This window comes from Hipposideros armiger, unplaced genomic scaffold (assembly GCF_001890085.2).
Source record: "Hipposideros armiger isolate ML-2016 unplaced genomic scaffold, ASM189008v1 scaffold_1042, whole genome shotgun sequence".
In the NCBI taxonomy this organism is placed as follows: Eukaryota; Metazoa; Chordata; class Mammalia; order Chiroptera; family Hipposideridae; genus Hipposideros; species Hipposideros armiger.
This window is the reverse complement of record NW_017732392.1, coordinates 397,456-406,668: the sequence shown is the minus strand read 5'-3', so window position 1 is coordinate 406,668 and position 9,213 is coordinate 397,456. Positions and strand designations below refer to the sequence as shown.

Here is a 9,213-nt window from a genome sequence, read left to right as displayed (position 1 = left end):
TTCAAGTTTAGGGGACAGGCTGTGTGGTCAGCTCAACCCAGTTACGATATACTGTTAAAACATCTGAACATAAAACAGCACTGTTGTGATAGCGGGATGCGATTCTAACTGGAATAACTACACGTTCTTTTTAACTTCTGTAACTTACTTTGCATATAGCCCTGCCTTATAAAAAGCCAGACCCCCGAGCCTGGGGGCCGTTCTCCTTTTAGCGAGGGAGACGGTCGCTGAGCTCAGCTTAATAAAATCTTTGGAACCCTAATTTGATATCCAGCCTCTTTATTAATTGTCTGGACTTAACAGCTTGCTAAGACTAGAGCTTATTTATTCTCATCATAAATAATACAATTATGTAACATGATAGAGGAGCTAATTAATGCAAAAATGACAATCATATTTAAATATATGTTCAAATCAACATGTTGTACACCTTAAACTTAGACAATATTATGTGCCAAATATAATTTCATTAAAAAATTAAATTTATCTCTTCCTTTAATACTAGAAAAATAATTGACATTATGTACAAACTTGTAAAACCTTCTCATTGTTCACAGAAATAAACCAAGAAAGGATGTTTAAGTGGGTATCAATATTCATATTTCTAGATGTTTGATTTTTTTCTTCTTTTTTTATCCCCTAAAGTTTTTATAGATGAAGATGCTGGCTTTCCAGTGCCTAGATTTTGCCATTTCAAAACTTCAGAAAAAAAAGAAAAAAAAAAACTTCAGCCAAGCTCATTTATATCAATATCAAACTCCTGGCTCATTTCTTCTTCTCACCGTCGCCATATACACACCTCTCAAATACCAAAGAGGCATTTCCTTCGAATGTAGTTATTTTGTGCAGAGGACTCAGGAAGCTGTCAATTCATGGGTACTTGTCTTAGTGTGATTATGAGAGTCATGGTGTCTGGCCAGGACAGGAGCCCCCAGGGCAGGTTTGTTTCCCTCACTAGTAATTACATTGTTTGGCACAGGGCCCCATGTGGATGTACATTTCATATCTGCAGGCACAATTAGAACATGGAGATCTCTACAGATTCAAAATCTCAACACAAGGAAGTTGTCTCTGTGAGATTTTCAAAGTATGGTGACATATGTACTTATTTTGAAGTTAATAATTTTTTTTCTATTTTGGAAAACATTCCTCCACATTCACATGTCTCCACAATACACTGTATGACTGTCTGTATTTTCTTCTTCAGCATTTCTGGATAGAACTTTTAGGTCTGAGGCATGAGATTAAAGGAAGTAAATTCTGAATGCAGTATGTAAACAGCACAGGAAAAATGATCAACACGTGTGACTTAGAAAATGAAAGTGAATAGAGCTACAATGTAAATTAATGCTTTTTATTAAATCATAAAGAAATGCATTCATACATTTATAATGTCTGACAATTAAGTTCACAAACTCATCCTAGAGAAAATGTTACATACCTCTTTGCTGAATATTACTACAGTCACCTTTGTAGTACTCCCTTTGGGAAGCTATCACTGACATCAATGCCTAGTCCACTCATCAAAGCAATTTTGGAACTCTTTTTCTGGAACGGCCATCAGAGCTGTTGTCATATAACCCTTGATGCCCTGAATGTCATCAAAATATCTTCCTTTCAATATTTCTTTTATCTTTGGGTAAAGAAAAAAGTCACTCAGGGTCAGATCAAGTGAGTAAGGAGGGTCTTCCAATACAATTATTTGTTTACTGGCTAAAAACTCCCTCACAGAAAGTGCCATGTGAGCTAGTGCATTGTTGTGATGCAAGAGCCATGAATTTTTAGCAAAAAGTTCAGGTTATCTAACTTTTCCATGCAGCCTTTTCAGCACTTCCAAATAGTAAACTTGGTTAACTGTTTGTCCAGTTGGTAAAAATTCATAAAAGGTATCAAAAAGGGTTAGCAGCAGCATTGCAACAAGTTCACAAACTTAATTGTCAGATCTTGTGTGTGTGTGTGTGTGTGTGTGTTATACAGAAGGTGCCAAAAAAGATTTTAAGAAAGGAAAAAACTGTGTTTATATATACTGATAACAAAAGATAAATATAAGTCACATTTGACTTCTGCAATTACAAGAGGTGCTCAAAGTGATTACTATCAGCATCCAGACACTTCTGATTATGGCGAACTATTACTTGAGCAATGTTGACCAAAATGTTAATATCTCTTAAAATATGTATACATTTTTTGGCACCCTGGTATATTTGTGAAAATAGATTAAAATGAATCCCTGGGATTCATGGAGGCAGGTTCAAACAAGTACAGTAGGTCCATGAATAATGTCATTTCACTCAATGCTGTTTAGTTATAATGTCGATGAAAAAAACAAATCAATTCCTGGCTATGGCAACTGTGTTTGTGGAGTTTGCACATTCTTCCCATATCTGCGTTGGTTTTCTTCAGGTATTCTGGTTTCTTCCTATGTCCCAAAGTTGTGCACATTAGGTGTGAGTGTGGATGTGGGTGTAAATGCACACTGTGATGAAACATTTTGTCCAGGGTAGGCTTCCACCTTGTACCCTACCTAAGCTGTTGGAATAGTCTCTGGCCACCTATAACAATTAGAATAAGCATATTGGAAAATAATTATCTAAGTTGTTCCTATTAATATTTTTTAAATGTATGTATAGCTTACATTTATTTCACTGTTTAATGCTAGAAGTGTTTTGGGTCTTTATTTAGAAGTTTAGTGGTATTTTTGTGACCAAAAATATGCCATAGGAACTTAACATATTTTGCCATGTATAACGCACTCCCATGTATAAAGTGCACCCATGTTTTTGGCCCAAAGTTTTATTGAAAAAATCTTTTAATTTTTTAATTAAAAATTTTATTTTTCATTCAGGTACTTGTTTTTTGTAATACTATAAAGGAATTTTAGCACTTATATTTTAACATAGTATGGTACAATAAATTTTATATGACAAATAATTACAAAACACAAGAACAGATATGAGGTACAAGAAATTTTATGTACTGGTAAAAAATTTATGATAGTTATGTATCATAGAAGGCTATAAAATTTTCATTGTTGCCAGTTTTACTTAAGTTCAACAAAAACTGATTATTGTATTTCAGGGTATTATTTTGCATATGGATATTTTTATTGATTTCTAGAGTTACACTTTTAACTCATAAGCATAAATAAAAGAATTTAAAACATTTATATGGATACGGAATTAACACTACCCATATATGATGCCCATCCTTATTTTTCTCTCACAAATTTTGGCAAAAAGGTATCCGTTATACAAGGCAAAATACAGTAACTATTGTTTATATCAATTAGCTTATGGTAAAATTTGTTTTATTTTTTCACATTTCACTTAAAATTCCAATTTCCAAGAACTTATGCACGAGTTTAAGTAAGAACTTAATGTATCAAATTTGATGAAAATTCAGAAAGAAGACTACTGCAGTATGGAAAGCATCAGGCCACATTCAGAAAACACTCTGTATGACTGTGGTCCCTATTTGTTAAATAATTTACTTAAAATGAGTAAAGTTCAAATGAGATACAATGTATATAAATATTTTGAAATTCATAACACTTATTCTAACTATTATCAGTCCAAAGTATTATTACCATTTCAATGAAAATTCAGGAGGAAAATATCAAAAAATATTTTGCCCATTCTAGGACATGTAAATACTCAAATCTCAGCCATAACAATGAGGTCTAATTTTTAGTGATTGCCAATTTAGTTTTAGATATGAAGTGAAGAGTGTATAAGCTCTACATAGTTAAAGTACTGTAAAATTACAATTGTTTATCATACTGTAAGAGGATTTTGTCAATGTATCTTATCCTGGCTCCTTTTATGGGACGAATATCCCAAAATAACTGCATGCTAGGATTGTAAATTTGGCACCACTCCCAGTAGTCAAATCAAAATCCCAGTGGTTAAATCCATTTACCTGCTAGTTTCCTTGACTGTTTGCTTTCACTTTTTATTATGGTTATGATTATAATTTCACCAGGTCAGCACGGCAGCCAGGACCACACATGTTGGCCCACTCTGCCCAGCCATGTGCTTGAAGGGGATTTGATGACCTTCAAGTGAAGTTTCAAAGCTCATGCCCACAGAGGACAGCAAGGAAAACAACATATTTTATCACTAGCATGAATCACACTTCAGAAATTATTTTGTTTCATAACACATTATTTTGCACTGTATCAATGTGAAAGATCTCTAATAAAAAAACAAAACCTAGGGCCTGTAGATATATTTTGTTTGTGTGTTAGATTTAGATTTTCACTCAGGCAGGACATTCACTCTTCAACTAATTGATCACTTGTTTCTTCTTTAAGGATACATTACTCCTTCAGTTGTTTATTATATCTCCCAGTGGCTGTGGCATTTGAGCTTGTGACCCTTGCCTTTCGCTATGAAAACATTCTCATTTTATGAGGAAACAAGTTTGCAACAAAAACAGTTTTCCATCTGCTACAAGAAAGATAAAATCACCTAAGGAATAATATTTATTTATCCAGTCATGGAATGCTAGAAGCCACTCTTCTCAAAGCCTGGAACTCTGTAGGGCATAATTTAAAGACCACTCTACTAGGTAATCACTACAGCATATATCACCATTATGACCTGAATGTGTGGTCTGTGGAGACGCCTGACACAGACTGGCTAGAAAAATCAAGATGTTTTGCATACCTTATAGCATTGATACTGTCCATATAAATATCTACCATGCATTACAAAAGATAAACAGACATTTTTCAAAAGAAGACATCTAAATGGTCAACATATATATGAAAAGTGGTTAGCATCACTAATCTTCAGGGAAATGAAAATCAAAACCACAATAAGATATCACCTCAACACTGTTAGAGTGGTGTTATTATGAAATTAAGAGATAACAAGTATTTGTGAGGATGTGGAGAAAAGGTAACCCTGTCCAAATTGGTCCAGCTACTATGTTAAACAGTATGAAAGACCCTAAAAAAGAATAGATATACCATATAAGCCATAAATTCCACTGCTGGGTCTATACCCAAAAGAAATGAAAACAATCTATCCAAGAGATATATACATTCCATGTTGAGTGCAGCATTTTTCAGAATAGCCAAGATATGGAATCAACCTAAGTGCCCATCAATGCATAAATGCACAATGAAGATATTGTATATATATATACACAATAGAATATTATTCAGCCATATAAAAGAAAGACATCTTGCCATTTGTTACAATATGAATGGACCTTGAGGACATTATGCTGAATGAGATATCAGGCAGAAAAAACAAATACTGAGCTGGCCGAGTGACACGTTGGTTAAGAGTTCTCTTGGGACACCAACTTTGAGCAGCAGGGCCCCAGTTTGAATCCCACATGAGGGCCAGTGACACTGCCCTCTACAGCTCAGATGGTAAACAACAGCTCAACCTGGAGCTGGGCTACTGTGAGTCTGCCGGCAACGGCATAGGCTGCAGCCCCTGCTGCAGTGGGCTGCCATATGCTACTGTGTGTGGCCGGTAGCCAGCGTGAACGGCCAGCAGCTGGTGTGAGCTGCCAAGAGCCGCCATGAGTGGCCGTCCAGAGGCCGGCGACTGATCTGCCTTACCCGGGAAGAGCACAATGATAACACCAACATGGGCCAGTGAAGTGACGTCCTCCACAACTAGACTGAAGAACAAAAAACTAGACTGAGGGAACAGCAACTTGTCTGTTTCCCTTCCCCCAATTCCCCAGTGCTGTTCCCCTCCCTCAATTCCCCAATAAAAATTTTTAAAAAAAGACAAATACTGTACGAATATCACTCCTATGTGGAATCTAAAACAGCCAAACTCATAAAAACAGAGAGTAAAATGGTGGTTACAAGGGTATATGTAGTGGGGGAAAAGGACAGATATGGTTTAAGGGTACAAACTTACAAGTAGTAAATAAGCCTAAAGATGTAATGCAGAGTATAGTGAATAGACAACAATATTCTATTATAATCATTAAACTTTCTGAGATTAGAACTTAATTATTCTAACCACTAAAAATAAATCATAATTGTGTAATGTGATAGAGGTGCTAATTATTGCTATAATAGCAATCATAGTACAATATATAAATGTATCAAATTAACTTGTTATACACCTTAAGTTGGTGCAAGTTATATATCAAATTTATTTCAATTAAAAACAAAAGATAAGTCCCTTTTCCAAACAATATAGTAACAATACATTGAAGTCGAAAAAAATTGACTAAATTTGAAAGGGCTGATATAACTTTGTTAGACAGAATTTAGATACTTATTACAATTTTTTTATGATTTCAAAAATAACAACACTGATTTTGACAAGGTTAACATACAGATATTGAGGGGAAAATATAATTGTGCTCTTTCCAAAATACTACCAATTTTTTCTATACTGAGAATAATACTTTCATTAGAATGATTTTAATGTCCAGCTCTTGCTTTTAACAATATATTTTAACAGACATTTGATTTAGCATTTCTCTTTAGAACTATTAAAGAAATTCTATTTTGAATTTAAAAGGGAAATATAATATTAATGACTCTCACTGAAAAGTCAGGAAATTACATAAATTAGAAAAATAATGTCCTATGATTAAAAAAACAATACTTAAAAAAACTGGTCTTAACTTATTATGTGGCATAGAAGAGTAATTGAATTGTATTTCAGAGAAACACAACTCAAAGTTTACTATGCAAAGGAATCACCATGGGATCCCATTAGCATGCGGATTCCAATTCAGTAGGACACTGGAAAATGATCAGACTCCCTGGAGATGGTTGAAGCCACATTGGTTCTTTGGCCCCACTTTTTAGCAAGGCTACATATTACCAATATGACCCAAGAAAATTTATGATTTTACCGGCAGAGAGGTCTCAAATACTTAAAGGTGGTAAAAAATATGGCAGATGGCTCTGGCAGCTTCTTTTTCACAGAGTCCTTCACCATCAAAGCAGGTCGTCTCCTAAGAAGCCATATATTTTAACACTAATGTAATATATCATAGTTCACAGAAAAAAAATCAATCACTTTACTCTATTTTATAAGAAAGAATATAATTTATCAATCATATTAACAGGTGTATAATACAATGCTAAACACATGGAAGAATAAGTGTGTAATGGTAATAATGAAAATAAATCACTTTCAGAAGCAGGTTGATTAGTGATCAAACCCCTTAAGGATTATCTCAATTTATGAATCCATCATGTTCTAATCAGATAGATAATAAAATTTTTAAAGCAAGCATAGCACTGTTGATCATTTTAATCTAACCTCCTCTTTATACTACTTAGAAAGGGAGTTCCAGAAAAATAGCATGCATTTTCTAAAATCCCTGGTTTGTGCCCAAATTTAAAATAGAACTCAATATTTTTAAAACCTAGATGGGCTATTTCTCTCATGGTGGCTTAAATATTTACTGAAGCACAGGTTTGGTTTGATGTGAAATAAAAGACACATGCCACATTCATAAATGAAAAGACAAACTATAAACTTAATATTAGAAAAGAAATATTAACTTTGTAGTTAAGGAAATCTAGGCTTGAATACTGACCACTCACTTACTAGCTTTAAGAAACTCAAATTATTTAAATTCTCTAAACCTTAGATTCTTCCACTATAATCTCAGCTTGATAATCTCTACCTCCAAGGGTGAATGGGAAGAGTTCAGTTAGATAGCACATATAAAAAGACAATTAGAGTGCCCATACATAATAGACATTCCACAGTGTTAATGAGTATGATAAATGTTTTACTTAGTAACAAATACAAATCAAAATATGCCCAAGTGGCATAAACAAGAATATGTCACTGTGTATAGCAGTGACTTGATGATGATTCATGAAAGAAAGTCAATTTACAGGACATTAAATAATAAAGTCTTAGCCTTGGTCTCACCTCAGAAAGTAGAGACTGGCTCAAGAGCTTACAGGTCAGGTGACATCAGCAAAACAGCAGAACAGAAATTTCTACCATCACCCACTCAAAGAAAACCATGTTTGACAATCACCCAAGTATCTTTGTGGAAATATGGGAGTTTAGTGGAGAAATTCCAACAAACCATTGAAAGAAAATAAAAATCTGAAATTGGACATATGAGAGAAGATAAAAGGAACAGTTTTACTTTACACATATGACCTTTCTCCTGAGAGGGCAGAGCTTAGTGCCAATAAATATTTTCTCAGCTCATGATTTCTTCCAAGGAGGAAAATGAAATAGTGTGACTGAATGCCTGGCTCTCCCAGCTGTGCAGCACACTATAAAAAAGGCTCAATTCTTTCTTACCCCATCCAGAATACTGAGATAAGCTATGTGATGGCATGGTGGTGAGGGCTGGGAGAATAGCAACCAATGCTCTATAAAAGCATTAAAGGAACATGGATCTTACTAACTACTTTGCAGACTCATCAGGAAGCTTATCAACAAGCTGCTAGGAATGCCTTACTGGTACCCCTAAACAGCAATGGGCATCACCAATGTAGCATTTACCTCACCCACATACCCCTATACCCGAAGGCTGACTCCCTGTTCATGCTCCTGAGGGCAGTGAGCACACACATTTGCAAACAGCTAGTGAGAATGTGCAGAAAGCCATCCCAACTGTGTGGGATTGAGAGAAAGTACACAAACTAAAGCTTTTAGAACTCTTATAGAAAGTAAACAGAAGGCTTTCAGTACTAGACCTGGCTTTCTAGGGTTGAGAGAAGACATGCAATCTTAAGAATTTTACCCCTAAGAGAGAACAAAAAGTGTGGAGCATGTGTATCCATAGAAATGGTCTGAAAAAGCCTTAGAATCTCTTTCAGGGTTGGCAGAGGTTTTTCTCTTCCAAAGTCATTCAAAATAGATTGGATACAGTGGGACTGCTTATTCAAATGTGAAGACAGCAATGCAAAACCTCAAGGAACATTTTTTTTAAATGACATCACCAAAGAAACACAATAATTTCTCAGTAAACAACCAAATAGAAATGGAGATATAAACTTTGCTCAATAAAGAATTAAACAGTTTTTTAAAAGAAGTTTGGCGAGCTACCAGAAAACAAAGTAATAAAATCAAGAAAATAATGAATGGACTATCTTTTTCTATCCCTGAGGCCATATTACAATTACCAATTTGTATTGTCTCATTCCTTCCCCTCTCCTTCATCCCCACCCCCTCCCAACTAACAACCCTCAGTTCTTCCTCTGTGTCTCTGAGACTATCTCCATCCACTTCTCCCATCCATTCA

The 9,213-nt window shown here is 34.9% G+C and overlaps 1 protein-coding gene across 4 annotated transcripts in view; it reads right to left on the bottom strand.

Moving 5' to 3' along the window:
• LOC109376047 (gamma-1-syntrophin-like) overlaps nucleotides 1-9,213 on the bottom strand; it is a 464,896-nt gene that overhangs the window by 79,926 nt on the left and 375,757 nt on the right. The window lies entirely within an intron of this gene.